A 17118-nucleotide genomic window follows, 5' to 3' on the forward strand; every position below is an offset into this window, starting at 1 on the left:
CAGCGCCCCGTATTTGATCTGGTCAGCGCCCCGTATTTGATCTGGTCAGAGGCACCCTTCTCATTGTTCTGCCCCTGATCTCTGGAGTTGAGATTTTGTCATTGTTTTTTCCGTATTGGTCTGCGGAGATAGGTGTTGTGTTCTGGATCTCGCTGTATTTTGATACCTGGGTGACTGACTCACACTGTAATCTTGCTGGCTCAGAACCAGTTCAGTGCAAGTGGCTGCCTGCACAAAAGGCGGGTATGTTCCCAGACACCTTAGCCTTCTTTACAAGGTGTGTGCTTGGACGACTTCTTCTTCTTCTTCTTCTTCTTCTTCTTCTTCTTTAAGGATTTTATTTATTTTATTTTAGAGAGAGAGGGAGGGCAGGGGGGAGAGAGTCTCAGTGAGACTCCATGCTGAGTGCAGAGTCCGATCTCTCAAGACCCTGAGCCAAACCCAAAAGTGGGCTTCTCAACTGACGGAGCCACCGAGGCACCCCGAGGTGTGCTTGGACTTGTGTCCCCACGTGAAGATCCATCTGTCCCAGAATTCCGGAAGGCTGTGCATGGGTAGCTCTGTCCACCTGTCACCAGGCTCCCTCTGGGCTTGGCTGGAACAGTCGTGTCAGTCCCTCCCCGGAGTGCTCCAGGCCTCAGGGTCTGCGGGTGGGGTCTGAGACAAGCCTGAGAATATCCTTCCCTGATCCAGGACAGGGTCGGAACCATCTGGATTCTTCATCTTGCCAGTTGATTTCACTGGAGTGTCTCCTTCAAGGGGAGCTGAGATTGACAGATAGAAAGCATGGGAAATTCCTGTGTGGTGCCAGTGGGTGTGAAATGTGGTCACCTCTCTGCCTGGAATTCATGGACATTGTCATGGGGACAGGAAGGCGGGGGCGGGGTGGGATCCACACACATGCCCATTTGGTGCCATCATTGCCTGGCTCAGATTCTTCGTTTTCGCCCATCTGATTGTCCGCTTGACACCCGTGGGGTCTCACCTTGGCCCTGGCTGCCAGCCTCCACTTGTTCTGGTGTACCTTCCAGGGTCACTTCCCGTTGCACGGAGGCGTCCATGTGTACATGGGGGGTTGTTGGTGTCCCCCCCAAGGAGCCAGTCACAGCCAGGAGGAAGCTTTTGGATTTCCTTGGGAACTTTAAATCACGTCACTCCTGGTAGATTTTTGTTCTCTTTCAACTTTTAACCACAAAATGATCGTTTCCCTTTGTGGTTCCTCCCTGTTTATATTCCAGATGCCCTTGGTCCCCATACCCTGTCTCTGACCTTAATCAGCACCACAGCATCTCTTTTGCCTATGTCACAGGCACATATTTCCGGATGGCAAGTGGCTGCTGGTCACTCTTCAGGCTGCCTGAAGATCAGACAACCAGCAGAGCCACAGAGACTTGTCCGAGTTGGGAGGGAGCTTGTGATTTCCCTGTTCGTCCCGTTAGGAGCTGTCCAGTCGGGAGTCCATAACTGAATGCCTCTGTCGGAGCCTCTTGCAGGGTCATCATTCTGTGTTAACTATGTGGGTCAGTCCCGCTGGAGAGCCAGTGACTGAGGATAGCCTGTGCACATTCTGTGGCACCTTGGCACAGACGAATCATTCCATTCTGGCTCTTTTCCTGTTCAGCTGAGCAGTGGAACCAGGTCAGGATTATGGGTCCTTGCCATTTTATAAGCTAGTGTGGAACCAGGCACAGCAGATCTGGGTCATGAATTGTGTTTCCGAGTTGATGGAGAGAAAGTTTGCTCTGGCGTAACACTTGTAATCTTAAGTGGAGAGGTGGGGAGCGTTGGTTCAGAAACCTAAGCCCCCTAAGCAGCAGGTTCAGTGTGATCTCGTTTTTTGGCTAAAAAAATGCACACCAGGGAGCCTGGGGGGCTCAGTCTCTCTTAAGTGTCCGACTCTTGATCTCAGCTCAGGTCTTGATCTCAGGGTCGTGTTGGGCTGCATGTTGGGCGTGGAGCCTACTTTAAAAAAAAGCACAGCAGTGTCTTGCTGGGAGACATGGGTGGTGGGGCTTCGTCTTTAGTTCTCCTCTCATGTGTCCGTATTGTCTAAGTGTTTTACAGTAAAAACGTACTGCTGTTTCCACATTAAAGAGTTGTTTACAAAGAGAAACCACACTTCATTTCCGCTTCCTGTCTCCAGACCCCTTGAGCCAAGCCAAGTCGGGACTGCAGCTCTAGGGTGATGGGCAGTATGAGCCAGGCCTGAGTTAGCGCTTTACTGATAATCAGGTGTTTTCAGTAACTTTTAATAACTGACAGTGGTGTGAAAGTTGAAAATCCAGACAAGAAAGAGGTATTGACATGGCATAGGACTAAATAAATGGCTTCGTTGATTATTTGTCCTTCTTGGCTAGGCTGCAAGTCTAGGACTTCAGGTGAAGCAGAGACTGACACATTTCTTTCAGCTCTGCTTGGGGTGTCCCCTGCAGTGGCTGTTAGCCTTTAACATTTCTGGTGCCTTTTGAGGGCCCCAGGGAAAGGAGGGAGGAGGTGGGGCAGCACCTGTCCCAGGTCTCAGGGAATGCCGCCAAAGAATGTACCCTTGAGCTTACTCAGGTGCCCCGACTGCCATGGCCAGGCCACGGCCCAGAGAGCTTGAATGGCTGCACTGTGGTCACCAAGTGAGTGACGCATGGCTCAGAGGTCTCCTGGCTTTCTCCTGCCCGTCACCTCTGTTCGTGGGGCTGAGAATGTTCACTAAACAGTTGATGATGAGGTAAGTTCGGTGAAAACACACACCCACAGCAAATACCTCCAGCCTGAATCGGAGTCACTGAAGGGCCTCAGTTTCTTGAGATGAGAATTTGAAAGATGGGTTCAGTGGACTGTGTTCCCCAACAAACCTGTTGGTGGGGCTTCTTTCTGGCTTTGGACAGATGAATGCAGCAGTGTGTGGAACCAGAGCTGTGTCTGCTGTCCTTGGGGCTGCTCGTGGGGGATGCCTCAAACCCTGAGTCCGGCTGGCTCCATACTGGTTCACAGGACTCGGCAGCCCAAGGCAATGAGTCTGGGTGCAGGGAGCTTTTCCTCTTCCTGTGAAGGTTTCTTCTGGAAGAGTCCTGAGGCTCTGCTTCCCAGGCCAGCTGAGGACATGTGTTCACCTAGAACCAGCTGCCAAGGTGAGGGCGCTTGGACATGGATCTAATGTGGGGCTGGGCTGGGCTGGGCTGCTCCCCGGGCCGCAGCCCCCTTGGATAGCCTGCCCAGCCTCTGCATGCTCCCCCTTGTTGAGATGAAGGTGATACCCCGCCTGCAGGGAGGGAGGACGCTGTGTGTGGTGGGTTCCACAGCCTCCCCGAACCTGGGGGTTCTTTGTGACCATCTCCTCCTTTTTGACCTCTGTGCAGGATTAACTCCGTCTTCCTTTTGGTGTCGGAAAGCATGTCATCCCGTGTGAGTCACTTGTTCACGTAACTAGGAAATCACATAGCCTCGTGTAAGCTAGAATTCTTGCCATAATCCATCTTTTTGTCGACAAGCGTGAGGTTGGGGCTTTTACAGTGGGGAAGCTGTCACTCCTTCCGACGGTGCGCGTGGACCAACAGGTGTGCCTCCCTTCTGGCCGTCCCCTCTCCGATGCCCACCCCTGCACTCCCTATTTGGATGGGTGATGAACAGTCTGCTCAGGGCCTGGGCACTGGGCCAATAAGCATCTTGGCTGGTGCATCTGTGCAGCGAGCTGTCCTCTGGAGCACCTGCGGCGGAGCAGGTCTGCTCGCTCTCCTCACTGTCTTCAGTTGTCTGTGTCCCTGACCTCAGGAATGACGTGCTGGGTGCGGGTCCCATTGTCTCGAGGCCAGAACCCTACAGTGCTAGTGCCAGTCACTTCAGTGAGAACTGATTTGTGTATTTGCCACCAGCTCTCTCTAGCACTCTTCTCCTCCTCCTCCTCCTCCTCCTCACCCGCCTCCCCCCTCAGAAAGCAAACTGGTGGGAGAGCCAGCCTGTGGCTGTCTATTCAGCAGCTCAGTCAGGTTGCCCTGCACTTTTCTCTAGATGTTCTGCAAATGAACTCGTGTCCCGTTGATTTTTGTTTTTGAAGAAAGACTTACTTGGCCTTACAGCAAAAATGTCCACTCTTCACTGCCCAGGGCACCTCCCTGGGTTGGGCGGTGTCCTCAGTGTGGGTCTGCAGCACGTGCAGACCCCCAAGGATGCAGGTGTGGCCGCATGTGCTCCCAGAGTAGCTTGCCAGCCAGGTACCGAGGCTCATGGTCATCCACAGCTGAGGAGAAGAGGAGTTAAAAATGCACTGTCACTCTGCAGCTGGGATGCCAGAAATCGCATCTTTCACGGTGGCTTTCTTGGTGGAAGGGAGGCTTTGATAGATGCTCATTTATACTTGGACCTGAGTCAGAGCTTGAGCAGTGCAGGACGCAGAAAATAGAATGTTTGGTGAATAAAGATGAAGGTGTATGTGTGTAAGAAATGAGGATTGGAAACTGAAATGGTTAGGTCCTGCAGCAGGTTGGTTTCTAAATTTTTTTTTTTTTTTTGCATTTTCAGAATTTTTAGATGAAAATTCTATATCTTAGGAAATCATTAGAAGTAGTTACAGCCTCCATGGTGGTGACATCCTGTCTGCCCCCTCTTCCCCCCCCACTCACGGCCAGTCCTCCCCTGGCACGCAGGCACACATCTGACGTACCTGGGGCTGTGTGCACTGTGTCCAGAGGGAGTTTGCATCCACGGGAGCAGAGGACCCAGGTGTGGCCCTCGGAAGAGCACTGTTGCCGAGCTCACTGCGGGAGCTGCTTCTGGATGCCCTGTCCGGTCTGCGCACACGGTCAATTCATGCAGGCTCTGCCTCTCCGGGCTCTTAGCCCACCAGCCAGCTTCAAGGCTTATTGACAGCCCTGTTCATGGTTTGCACTGGGGGTGCTGGGGCTGCTGCTTCTTTTTTTAATTATCTTATAAATTTTTCCTTCCACTTAGAAACTGGTAGACAGTCTATCTCAGAAATTCTTAGATTTTTTAAAACGAGATAAAATGCCCAAGTGTGCCTGGTTTGCTGAGATGCAGGTCAGCCTCCTTCCGTACCCTGCTGACTGCAGACCGCTCCTGGAACTGCTTCGTGACTAGTCTGGGGCAGGCGTGGGGCTGTCCCCACCTGCCAGGACCCAGTCACAGAGGCTCTCCAGGCATGTCCCAGCTACACACATTTTAGGGCCAGCTTTTTGAAGAGTATTAGTGGGCACAGGTGACTCCATGCGCTGAGTCTTCTCTCTGCTGGTTGGCCCTTCTCGAGCATGCCTGGGCTTGGCTGTGGCCATAGGCACCTTGACCTTAGATTCCTCGTGTGCTGTCTGTACCCTGTACGGTGACATGGGCCTGAAAGGACTTTGCCTTGACAAAATCTCCCCAGTCCCACACCTCCCACAGAAACATGCACAAAAGGGAAGAACAGTGCCCAAGCGTTTTCTCAGTCCTCCAGACTCTGTGTCTCCTCTCCTCTGTTCTGCTTTTCCTGGCTGTGGTTGTCTCAGAAGTGACCCCTGACCACAGTGGGGGTGCCTGCAGGTCAGGGCCTGTGTGTGTGTGTGTGTGTGTGTGTGTCTTTGCCCTTGGAGACTCAGACTGCAGGGTGTGCTTTTGCTCACCCTTCTTGATCTTCTAGCCACTGCTAAATTCAGACTGTGTTTGCTTATCACCAGGTTCATAATCAGGCTTATGGACAAATTTAGATGTGTTTTTCTTTTAATATTTATTTATTTGAGAGAGAGAGAAAAGGAGAGACAGTGAGAGAGAGTACAAGCAGGGAGGAGAGAGAGAAGCAGGCTCTCCACAGAGCAGGGAGCCCGACGTGGGGCTCGATCCCAGGACCCTGGGATCATGACCCGAGCCGAAGGCAGACGCTTAACGACTGAGCCACCCAGGAGCCCCTAGATGTGTTTTTCTTAGGCTGTTAATATTCAAGATCTTTTTGTATACCGGTATTTTAAAGAAAGCCCTGAAAAAATACCATGCTAGTTAATCATGCTTTATAATCCTATTACTTTTGTTTCCACCTGAATTATGTGTACCTTAATAACACGTAGTTTAGTTTAGTATCTTTTTAAGCTCCACATTTTTGTTATTTTCTGTGGAAATTGTCATGGTGATTAGGCTTCAGTGTCAGGATCAAGAATTGGGATGAAGCATCACTCACTGGGATGGTGGACCTCCGGGCTTATCAAGTCATCGTTTATACATGCAAATGGACATACTAATCCCATGGTTTTTGAACCTGGTGTTTTGACTCTTGTCTTTTCCATACCTTACCTGGACAGAGGTGCTAAAGTGCTTTCTTTAATCAGGGCTGTCTAGAGGGGCTCCTCTCCTCTGAACCGAAATGTCCCAAGTGACAGTTTTCCCAGGACAGGCTGCATGGGTGGTGCAGCCCAGAAGGGTCGGGGAGCACTCGTTCCCCACACGTGCTGCCTCCGGCCATCTGTCTGTCCTCTCTGGGGCTTTGCTGGGGAAGGCAGCTCTGAGCAGGGCCGGCTAGCCACAGAGGGTGCAGAGACAGGAGAACGTGATTGTGTTCCAGGAGGAGTGTGTTTGCAGACAGATGATGGCCGTGAGTTGCTGAGCCCTGCTCTCTTTCAGTACTTTTTTGATGAAGAGAATAACTAGGATCAGTAAGCACAAGATCTGGTTGATTTCTGTTAAAATACTGTACATTTGGGGGGGTGCCTGGGTGGACTCCTGATTTTGGCTCAGGTCGTGATCTCAGGGTCATGGGATCAAGCCCCAAGTTGGGCTCTATGCTGGGTGTGGAGCCTGCTGGAGATTCTCTCCCTCTGCTCCTCCCCCTCCCTCTCTTAAAAAAATTAAAAAATACTGTGCATTTGCAAGTCTGATAGTAAGGTTTTTAAAAAGAGTTTTTCTGCATAAGGGACATATTTGAAGGATATGGGGGAGGGGAGAAGGTGAAGGAAATTACCAGGAAAATAATTATTTAAAAGTTTTGTCTTTTTGCAACATTGCGCTCCCCTGCCCCCGCCCCGCCCCACCACATGCTTTGTCCGTGTGCTGGCAAGCACAATCGTGTGTCAGTCTGAGTTTGTCCCAGAGCATCTAGGGATTGTTTTCCTTGCCTGTAGGCTGGGGTTTTCTTTTCTTAAGTACTTGTTGGGTCTTAGTGCTGCATTAATTGTTTGTAGACCTCAGGTTCTCACAGTTCACCTCAATTATCATTAGTGCAGGCATCTTAACAAATAGTCCAGTAACACCCATGGTTACTCCAGGTTCAGAGGAAGATTTGCAGAGAGGAGGTGAGGATTTGGGGAGGGAAGGGACGGGAAAAAGGCAGCATTAGGGAACTTTTCCAGATCAAAGCAAGACTTGAACTGAGTTTGGGTCTTGGGACATGAGCATTAGGGAGACCCACCAGGTAGAGATCAGAGCTGGGGGCAGTGGGTGTGTGTTGCTTTGGTGGATGAGGCAAGGGGAACTGAGGCTCAGTAGGTGGTGGAGGATGCATGGGACCCCCCAGCTCAGAGGCAGACCTGACCACCTCTCCACTGGCCAGTCTGGTTTGGTTGTGGCGGGGGAGGCCTCCTTCCATGTTGGGGGGAGAGCTGCTCCTGTTTTATAGAATTCAGGTGGTCCTAAGGCTCTTCTCCAGAAGCTGGCTGGTCTAGACGGTCACTTGAGCTGGGGTCCAGGACCCTGACCCTGACCAGTGGGTGCCGCCTGCTGAGACTTAAGCTGTCACCTCTGTGTCTGAGGGGCTTAGTTTTCTGAAACAAGTAGAATCAACAATTCTAATCATAAGTAATTATGCTGATCACACCCATCTCATAAGTGTGGAAGGTACGAGGGTAGGTCAGAGGGTGTGTTTGCTCCACACCAGGTTGTGTTCTTGGAGTCCCCCACCCCCGGGGGGGCCCTGGTTAAGTGTGTTAGTGAGAGTCCAGTGTTGTGATTTGCCGTGTGGGGCGTCTCAGGGGAACGTGAACTTCAGACGTTGGTATTAGTCACGTGCTAGTTATTTTCTTTGTGGAGTGGCTGGATTCTGGTAGTGTTGTGAGCTGCATTTAGCATCTCATCTGTACATGTCTGCTTTCTAAAACGGCACTTTTCCTGTGGTTCAGGAAGTCTGTGATGAGGTCGGCAGCGTAGCTAATGGTACAGTCTGGTCTTTCCTGCGCTCTGAAATGAGATGTGTGGACTCTGAAGTTGATTTTCCAGTACCTGCAGACCATGTTCCTCCTGGTCACGAGGAAGGGGCTAACAGGGAGCCCTCCACTGCTTCCTGCACCTTAGCCGTGGAGCCCCCGGGGTTGGGACGTGAGTCAAGCACTGGGGGCCTGCAGGGGGCAGCACAGCGCAGGGAAGAAGGGGAGCTGCTCTGGCTGTGGTCGCGGTGCTTGATGGTGGGTAGGGACCAGGATGCGCGACGGCAGGTGCCTTCTGTCCCAGCATGGCTGGCAGCCCTTCGCTGGGAGGTGCCGCGAGGCCACGGTCCAGCGTTGGTAGGACAGATACTGCCTCTTAGCCCATAGCTGTACCACTTCCTCTGGTATGATTTTGGAAATACGGCTTTTTTGTTCAAGTTCACCCATTAGCTTGGTTTAGGATCTTGGGAAAGTGACCTAACTCTTTTGAGTTTGACTGGATGACCCTTGAAGGCCTTTTCCTTACCTATGACCGCCCCAGGCTCCCTGGCTAGCGGTTCTGTCTCCTTTCCGTCCAGGGATCTGAAACAGTAGGAGAGCTCACAGACGATGACCTGAATGTTCATTTTTTTGTAATGAAAACACCGACTGTGGTTTCTCTGGCTTTCCTCCGACGTGTGTGTGCACGCCACCATCCTTGAATGACACTATGGAATTGGGTCACGCGGGAACACTCGTAGGGGACGGATGAGCAGTTTTGGCTGAGAGGATGGACAGTGTATTGCCAGGGAATGACTTTCAGTGAACCACCGAGACAGGGCAGCTTTCTGACTTCACATCAAAGTTAAAGTTGTTATTTATCTTTCCACTAACAGTTGACAAAATTGGAGAGCCCAGTTTCAACAGTCACTCCCATTTTGCCATATCTGTTCCCTTCCCCTGCTTATTTGTGTCTGTTTTCTTTGAAAATTTTTTAATTTTAATATTTTAAAGTAAATCTCAGACATCACGTCATTGTACTTGCACATGCTGACCCAGTGGGTCCCGCCTGCTGAGACTTAAGTATCTCTAATAGTTGAAGACTTTAAAAAAATCTTGGCCTTTGTTTTTTCAGCAGTCCCTGGTTCAAGCAGCTGGTGCTCATGACCATCCCTTGAAGACCTGCTGACCGCCTTGTTCCAGAGCAGGGGCTCCCTCTCGGTGGGCCTGTTGCTTGGGCTTCCTGCAGACCCCTCTTGTAGGTGGCTCCCTCCACCCTCTTGATGGAGGAAAAGATGGGGATGGTACTGTGTGGTGGTGGGTGGCTCCCTCACCCTCTACGTAGAGGACAGCATTGTGTGGCTTTTTTCTTAGGCTTGGAGTGTCATATAGTACATCTCGTTATGTGCTGACTTGTTCTTTTCCTCCTAAGGGTGTAAATTCTAGTGGTAATGTTTCACAGAATTGAATGTTTAAAATCTTTTATGAGAGAGTCAGGTACTGTCCTTGGTTGTTGTGGTTTTTTGGTTTGAAGTGGGAATCAGTGGGGAGGCCCTTGGGCTCAGTGCAGACCGTTACTCCTACTGTTGTGTTCTGGAATCCATTGCTCTCTGGCTCCAACTTCAGAGAGCTTCAGTAGGACTTTAAAAAAAAAAGGTTCTTGGGGCGCCGGAGTGGCTCAGTTGGTTGAGCATCCGACTCTTGATTTTGGCATGGGTTGTGATCTTGGAGTCATGGGATCAAGCCCCACCTCAGGCTCCGCACTTGGGTGTGGAGCCTGCTTGGGATTCTCCCTCTCCCTCTGTCCCTCTGCACCCCCTCCCAACATGCGTACCCTCGTGTGCACGTGCTCTCGCCCTCTCTCAGATAGATAGATAGATAGATAGATAGTGGTTCTTGATGACCCAGCCTTTGGTGTTGTGTAATGGGCAGAATGTGGGAGACGGGCATTTTGATGGGTCATGTCCTGGCTGTTGATGTTGATAACGCTGCCTTCCCCGGTCAGTGCGCCTGCTGTCGACGTGATTCCCTGGTTTCTGTGGGGGAACTCGGCGTGTGAGTGTGAGGACTCGCCGACCTTGGGCAGAGGCCTGGCAAGGACGAGGCGCACCTGCAGCCCCGCGCCCCCTCCTGTGTTGCGGAGTTTGGGGGCTGCTGGTGTGTGCTGCAGGATCTGCGTCAGCCTGGTCACCCTGTAGAGCCCTTTCTTGGGGTGGGGGCACAAACCTCCAGCCTGCACTGCCCTCCCCCTTTCCTGCCCCAGAGCAGCTCCGCTGGACTTGTGTGCTGGCGTCAGGGGAACCCGTGCGCGTCCCTGTCTGCCGGCTGGGGCCACCAGTGTCCCGTGTCTGTTGCGAGGGCGGGGGTGGGCCCGATGAAAACCACTCCAGACTGTGACATTGAAAGTGTTAGTCTGTTTCTTAGGAATAGCTCAGTTAGGTGTCATTTTCATGCTGCCCTCTTTGTGAGCTGTTCCTTTTGTGAGTATTTGAGAGAGTTTTGGTGGAAATGAAACTGTCCGTCTCCCTCCTGGTGCATCAGGAGGGAGTATAGGCACGCGTGCTCTGTTCTCCTGCAGCAGTTTTTAATGCCCAGTAAGTCCTGTTCGTCAGGAGATCGGTCACTGCCAAATGTATTTTTCTCCACTAGGGAAACTGGAGCGTGGAGCTGGGCTGAGCAGCCGTGGGGCCTCAGGGTCAGTTGGCGGCAGAGGGAGGGTCCTTACCTGGGCCTTCCGAGTGTGCTCGCAGATGTGCCAGGTGAACAGGAGCCGTCTGCGGGCTCTGCGGGGGCATCGTGGCCATGCTCAGCAATCTCTTTCACCAGAGTTATGGAAACCTTACTCCAGATGACAGTCTCCTCGGTTAAACCTCTCTTCCGTATTTGGGTCTGTAGGGGAAGGAAGTGAGGTCGGGTGAGCGAGGGCCAGTGGGCCCCACTGCCACACAGCTGGGTGACCTGTGGGCTTCGGGTGACTCATTTTCTTAAGTAGTCGGCAGGAGGAGCTGCGCTCAGAGCGGACGCTGACCCTGGTCTTAGTTGGGGGAATTGGCTCCAAGCCTCCTGAGTATCGAATTGTAGGAGCCTTTTACCATTTTGCCTGATGGGACGGGGTGGGAGGCTTCAGGCGGCCACTGCCTGCAGTCCACACTGGGCTGAGGATGTGGCTGGGCTCCAGGGTAGTGACAAGGCTGGTCCTGGAGAGGTGCTGGCTGGCCACAGCTCCCTCGGTGGGGGGGCATGGGAGCCACTGATGGTGGCCTCTAGCCCCTTCTGGGAACTGCTCCCCACGGGCCCTACACCCAGGTGGCACTCCTCAGAGCTGTGTGGCTCCCTCCAAACTCGGGGTCCTCTCAGCCTGCGTGTTGAACCCTGAGTAGAAGAACCACGTCTGCCCTCCTGGACGCAAGGGCTCTCGCAAAGCAGGAGAAGCTGGCTGAACTGATTCCCGTGCCCACAGCGCCCCACCACCGAGCCCTCTCCACCACCCCTGACGGAGGTGGCCCCGCTGCCTGTTCCTGGACTGGAAGCTAGACGAGGTCTCTTTGTAGTCCCGCGGACAGGGGCCCTGCCTGGGGGACAAGCGCTCAGCTGGGGCTTGGGGTTGGCATGGCCTGGCTCCCCTGCTTTGTTTTTGTCTCTCGGTTTTCTCGAGGTCATTGCACAGTCACACACAGTTTGCCTTGCTTTTCCAGTGGTGGCATTTGGCAAAACTGTGAGCATTACCACAGCCAGGGCAGGATGGCAGGGTGGATGCTCCTCTGATCTTACTCCCGCTGTCCCCGAACGGCGGCTTCAGTTGCATGTGCGTTTCTTTGGGTGCAGTTTGCTCACCTGTGCAGCTGCCTGGGTTGAGCCCGGGTCAGGACACTGACCCAGCTCGTCGCCACCAGGATCGCCCTGTTGTTCTTTGTAACCTGCAGCCACGAACCTGCGTTCTGTGTCTGTGGCCTTGCCTGTTCCGAACATCTCCTGCCAGCAGATCACACCGTATGGGGCCTTTTGTGTCTGGCGTCTTCCACCGAGCTTCCACCGAGTTTTCAAGGTTCATCTGTGTTGCAATGTGTGTTGGGACATCACTCCTTTCAGACTGAGTCCTAGTTGATGGTGTGGAAGCGCCACCCTTTGTTTATCCACTCATCAGTTGACGGACGTCTGCATTGTTGGCTCTCCTTGGGGATTATGAATAGTGCCGGCTGAACGTTCATGGACAAGTTTGCGCTTCTCTCCAGGAGTGGGATTGCTGCACTGCTTTCTGTTTGCGTTCCAGCCTCATGTGTCTTCTGGAAGAACCTGTTGTGGTCGCGGTGCTATACGTGTTCTAGAACACGGTGCCAGGGTCCCTCGTGGCTTGTGGGGGGACAAGTGGGCTCCCTCTTCCTCTCCAGGCTGGTGCCCACACCTGGACTGACATCCTGCCAGCACACAGCTGTCCGCTTTCCTTAGGAAAACAGGAGGGCCTTCGGTTACTGTCCTTCCACCCCTTTGTTCTGTGGTCTTTGATTGTCCTGGATTTTCCTTTAGAGCAAGAAATTACTTAGCAAGAGAAGGTGCTGCACAGAAAAACCTTGGAAGGATGGGTTTGGACAAAGTGGTTGGAAGCTGGTTGGATTTAGAACTCCCTGGGTGTGGACAAAACCGGAAAGCGGATGACTGGAGCAGCAGTTTACCACAGGCACAGTTTCTTACGGAGCAGATGTTTAAATTAGGAACTGCTGCTGGAGCCTGAGGAGGCTCAGCAGTGGTAGGTGCGCATCACGAAGGCAAGCACACGTGCTAAATCTGCTTGCTTTGGTATTTAGTAAAACAAAACGAATGTAGAAGGGATACTTAGCTTTGAGTTACCGTTTGTTTTTTTAAAGATTTATTTCAGACAGCGAGTGTGCATGTGTGAGCATGTGCACTGGGGAGGGGCAGAGGAAGAGGGGGAGAAAAACTCAAGCAGACTCCCCGCTGAGCACAGAGCCAGAGAACTGGGGACGCGGGGACGTGGGGCTCCATCACAGGACCCTGAGATCTTGACCTGAGCTGAAACCAAGATTTGGATGCTTAACCAGCTGCGCCACCCAGGGGCCCGTTGAGTTACTGTTTTAGTGTCGTTTTCCTCAAAGGTACCTGGTTTTAACCCAAAATACAGCGTGTGTATCTCAGAGGCATTTGTAAGCACGAACCCCTTTCCCAAGCACTTACCTTGGGGCGTCTGGGGGCGGTGCCTGCCCGTGTCAGGCCAGAGCCTCTGCCTTTGGGCAGGTGGCCATGTGGGAGCAGTCCCTGGATGTCACAGGGACGATGGGTATGGAGCCTGGCCTGGTCATGAGCACACTACAGCTTTTGCCTTCCATGGCCCCTAGAAGCAGGTGGACCATTGGGCTGGGAAGGGGCCGGGTCAGGGGACGTGGGGCTGAGGGCCACCCTGGTGGCACCATGGGGTGCTGTGGGCCGCTGCGCATTTATAGGGATTGTTGGAAAGCTGAAGCCACATCTGGGTCCCTTGGGTGGTTTTGGAGTAGTCTCAGGTTTGGCTGTGAGCTGCTTCGCCCAGCTGCGCCGAAGAGGGGGTGTCTGGCGCTGCCTGGCCAGCAGGACGGGCGGTCATGTCAGCAGGGCACAGAGCTGTGACCCGTGAGGAGGACTACTCCGCCCCGTGAGAATGGCAAGCCCACACGCCCGGGCACTCAGAGTTGGCATAGGTGTTCACACCGACGTGTGAAGACACACACAGGCCTGCGTGATCTCGCTGTCCCTGCTCCTCCTCAGCGAGGCAGTGGGCTCCCAGGGAGGCTCTGGGTGCAGGGACCGAGAGAGGCAGAGGAGGCCCCTGTGAGGGCCAGGGCTGTGTGCTGGTTGGGCCGCGGGCCGGCTGCCTGCCCACCGCAGACTGTGTCCCACCAGACTGCCGGGGGCGGCTCTCGGGCTTCTGCCGTCTGGCCCTTTCCTGGGGCCATCCTCCTGGGGCCTGGGCCTGGTGTGCCCTGCACAGCCAGCTCTGCGCAGTTGCTTTGTGAGCCCGAAGTCTCGGGTGCCGTCCCGTTGCAGGCACCGGCACGCTGTGACCCGGGGGGTGTTCTGGCAGCACGTGGCACGTGCGGGGCTGGCGCCTGGTCGGGGAGGCCCGGTCGGGGAGGCCCGGTCAGGGAGGCTGCAGTCTCTCGCAAGAGTCTGTTGGTTGCAGGCATGTTGAAGCCAGTTTGTCGTGAAAGAGCCTCGGTTGGGAACTCCCAGAGCCCCCTCCTTCTCCAGCTAGCACACCTGTTCTCTGCTGTTGGGCTGGTGTGCGTGTGTTGGGGGGGGCAGTGTTGGTTGCTTTTGAAAGCAAGGTTCAGAAAGCCCCGTGGCCACTTCTGTATTTCACAGTGTCCCTCAGCACAGTCGAGATGTCCCCCTGCCCATGAGGTTCAGCCCCCCCACCCCCAGAGCCAAATGTTCTCATTCTTCTGAATCAAAGAGTGGTTGCAGATCTGTGTTTTGCATTTTTCCTGTAGGTAGTTTTATGGCTCTGTCCTCGGGATTCAACACAGGTCTTTGATAAACCTACTGAATTGAAATGGAAATGTTATTAAATAGGCAAGTGATATTGGAGAATATATGTAACACATATATATTATTATATTTTGTATCTATATTTAATTATTTGCAACGCTTGTCATAATTAAGCATACGTTCACCAGATTCACAAGGACGCGTTACGATCAAATGGAATCTGAGGTTTCTGAAGTTCCATTTTTTTACATTTTTTTTTTTTTAAGATTTATTTATTTATTTGAGAGAGCGAGAATGAGAGAGAGAGAGAGAGTACGTGAGAGGGGGGAGGGTTAGAGGGAGAAGCAGACTCCCCACCGAGCAGGGAGCCCGATGCGGGACTCGATCCAGGGACTCCAGGATCATGACCTGAGCCGAAGGCAGTCGCTTAACCAACTGAGCCACCCAGGCGCCCTGAAGTTCCATTTTTTTAAAAGTTTTATTTATTTGAGAGAGCGAGCGAGAGCGAGAGCGTGAGTGGGAGGGGCACAGGGAGAGAGAGAGAAAGAATCTCAATCAGACTCCATGCTGAGCGTAGACAGAGGATGACATGGGGCTCGATCACACAACCCCAAGGTCGGGACCTGAGCCGAAACCAAGAGTCGGGCACTCAACCAACTGCACCATCCCTGAAGTTCCATTCACAGATCTGTTGTCCAGTCTGGAAGTCGCCCGCCCACCAGATCTTTCAGCTACTTCAAGAATTCAACTCTTCAATCAGCCAACAAAATTGTCAGTCCTGGTGGGGCTGTTCAAAAGAATTGAAAGGACTGCAGTGTCCATAATCAGGAAGGGTGGATAGTGGGAAGGAGATTTGTGTCACTTTTATTAAATCTTGATTATTTTGACTTCCAGACTTGTTACTTATTGAAAGAGGTTTCCCAGCATCCTCCAGAAAGTTTGGGAATAAATCTTGGAATGTCATTTCTGTGCTAAAATTTGAAAATTGACATGGTATTTTTCACTTTGGTTCATACTAAAGGAATTCACAAGTATTCAGCATTTGGTTCTACTTTTCTGGGGGCCGTGCACACGCCCAGCATTTTCAGTGTAACAAGGAAGCAGTGTGACGAGGCGGTGGGTGGGGGTTCACTTCAGGGAGCCAGGACGGGCCTGGGCCTCTGCTCTGTGGGGACTCTTCGCAGCCTCACAGGGAACGCGAGGTCCTTTAGGATCAGACTGTACTCTCAGTGCCGTTTTAGGGGCAAAATGAAGGAGGGGGATATTTGGAAGAAACGTAGACCTAAAGGCAGTGCTGTGTTCAGGACTCAATGTGTGCCTTTGTAGCATCCCGCACTGTTCAAAATAGACCGTGTCCTGAATGAAATGTGTATCAGTTGTTAATTGCTGCATAACAAAACCACACAAAACCCTATATCCTAAAACAACAGTGATTTTATATTTCTCATAATTCTTACGTTCCCTGGGTATTTTTCTCTGGTCATGTTGGGGATTGGCCCAGGATTCCCTGCGGGCGTAGGAGCACTAATGAGGTTCCAGGGAATGAGGCTCCCTCCACGATGGGGTGAGCTGAGAATCTTGTGGCTCATTATCCAGTCCACACGGTGTGTGTGAGACAAGTGTGTCCAGTCAGCGTGGTGCGTTAAGTGGTGAGCTGGTTTTGGTACAGAGGTTGCATCTGAATTTAATAGAATGAGAAGAAAATTTGGATTGATTTTCCTAAATTCTAGATAGAGAATTCTGAACTACGTAAGTTGCTTAACTTTAGAGATTTTAAAACTTTGTGAGGCCAAATCTTAATCCTTGCCTGGATTTAAGCATAAATAGCAAATTTGTCTGTGTCATTCAGTCATAGAGTGAATTTAGAGAATACTTTGGATTATAGAGCAACAACAACAACAACAACAAACTGGCATGAAAATCTACATATTTCTGACCAGAATTCTTTAGCTTGGAAATATTGTATGATTTTTTTATTTTTATAATTTTTTTTTGCATTCATGCTGCTTTTTGTTTTGTTTTTTGTTTTTTGGATTTTTAAAAATTTATTTATTCATTTGAGACACAAAGATACAGAGAGAGAGGGAGAAGCAGGCTCCCTGCCGAGCCAGGAGCCCGACACGGGGTTTCGATCCCAGGACCCTGGCATCACGACCCGAGCCGAAGGCAGACGCTCTGCCATCTGAGCCACTCAGGCGCCCCATGAAATGTTGTATGTTTTTAATAAGTATCAATAGATGTGTTTTTCCCACTTCTATTTGAGTTACATATATGGAGTATTTATTATGTTTCATCCGGGCTTCAGTGTTGTTGCACTTTATTTTCTCCCACCCAAGGACTAACCAGGCCCGACCATGCTTAGCTAACGAGATCAGATGAGATCGGGCGCGTTCAGGGTAGTATGGCCATAGACTGCACTTGATTTTCTTTTCTTTTTTTTTTTTTAAGATTTTTTTTTTTTTTTTAATTTGACAGAGACACAGTGAGAGAGCGGGAACACAAGCAGGGGGAGTGGGAGAGGGAGAAGCAGGCTTCCCGCCGAGCAGGGAGCCCG

The 17118-nt window shown here is 51.9% G+C and overlaps 1 protein-coding gene across 8 annotated transcripts in view; it reads left to right on the forward strand.

The window, feature by feature from the left end:
* ANKRD11 (ankyrin repeat domain 11) overlaps positions 1–17118 on the forward strand; it is a 189008-nt gene that overhangs the window by 101160 nt on the left and 70730 nt on the right. The gene's annotated exons all lie outside the window — the stretch shown is intronic.

The sequence above is a fragment of the Mirounga leonina genome, unplaced genomic scaffold (genome assembly GCF_011800145.1).
Source record: "Mirounga leonina isolate KUSES-001 unplaced genomic scaffold, KU_Mleo_1.0 Mir_180, whole genome shotgun sequence".
In the NCBI taxonomy this organism is placed as follows: domain Eukaryota; kingdom Metazoa; phylum Chordata; class Mammalia; order Carnivora; family Phocidae; genus Mirounga; species Mirounga leonina.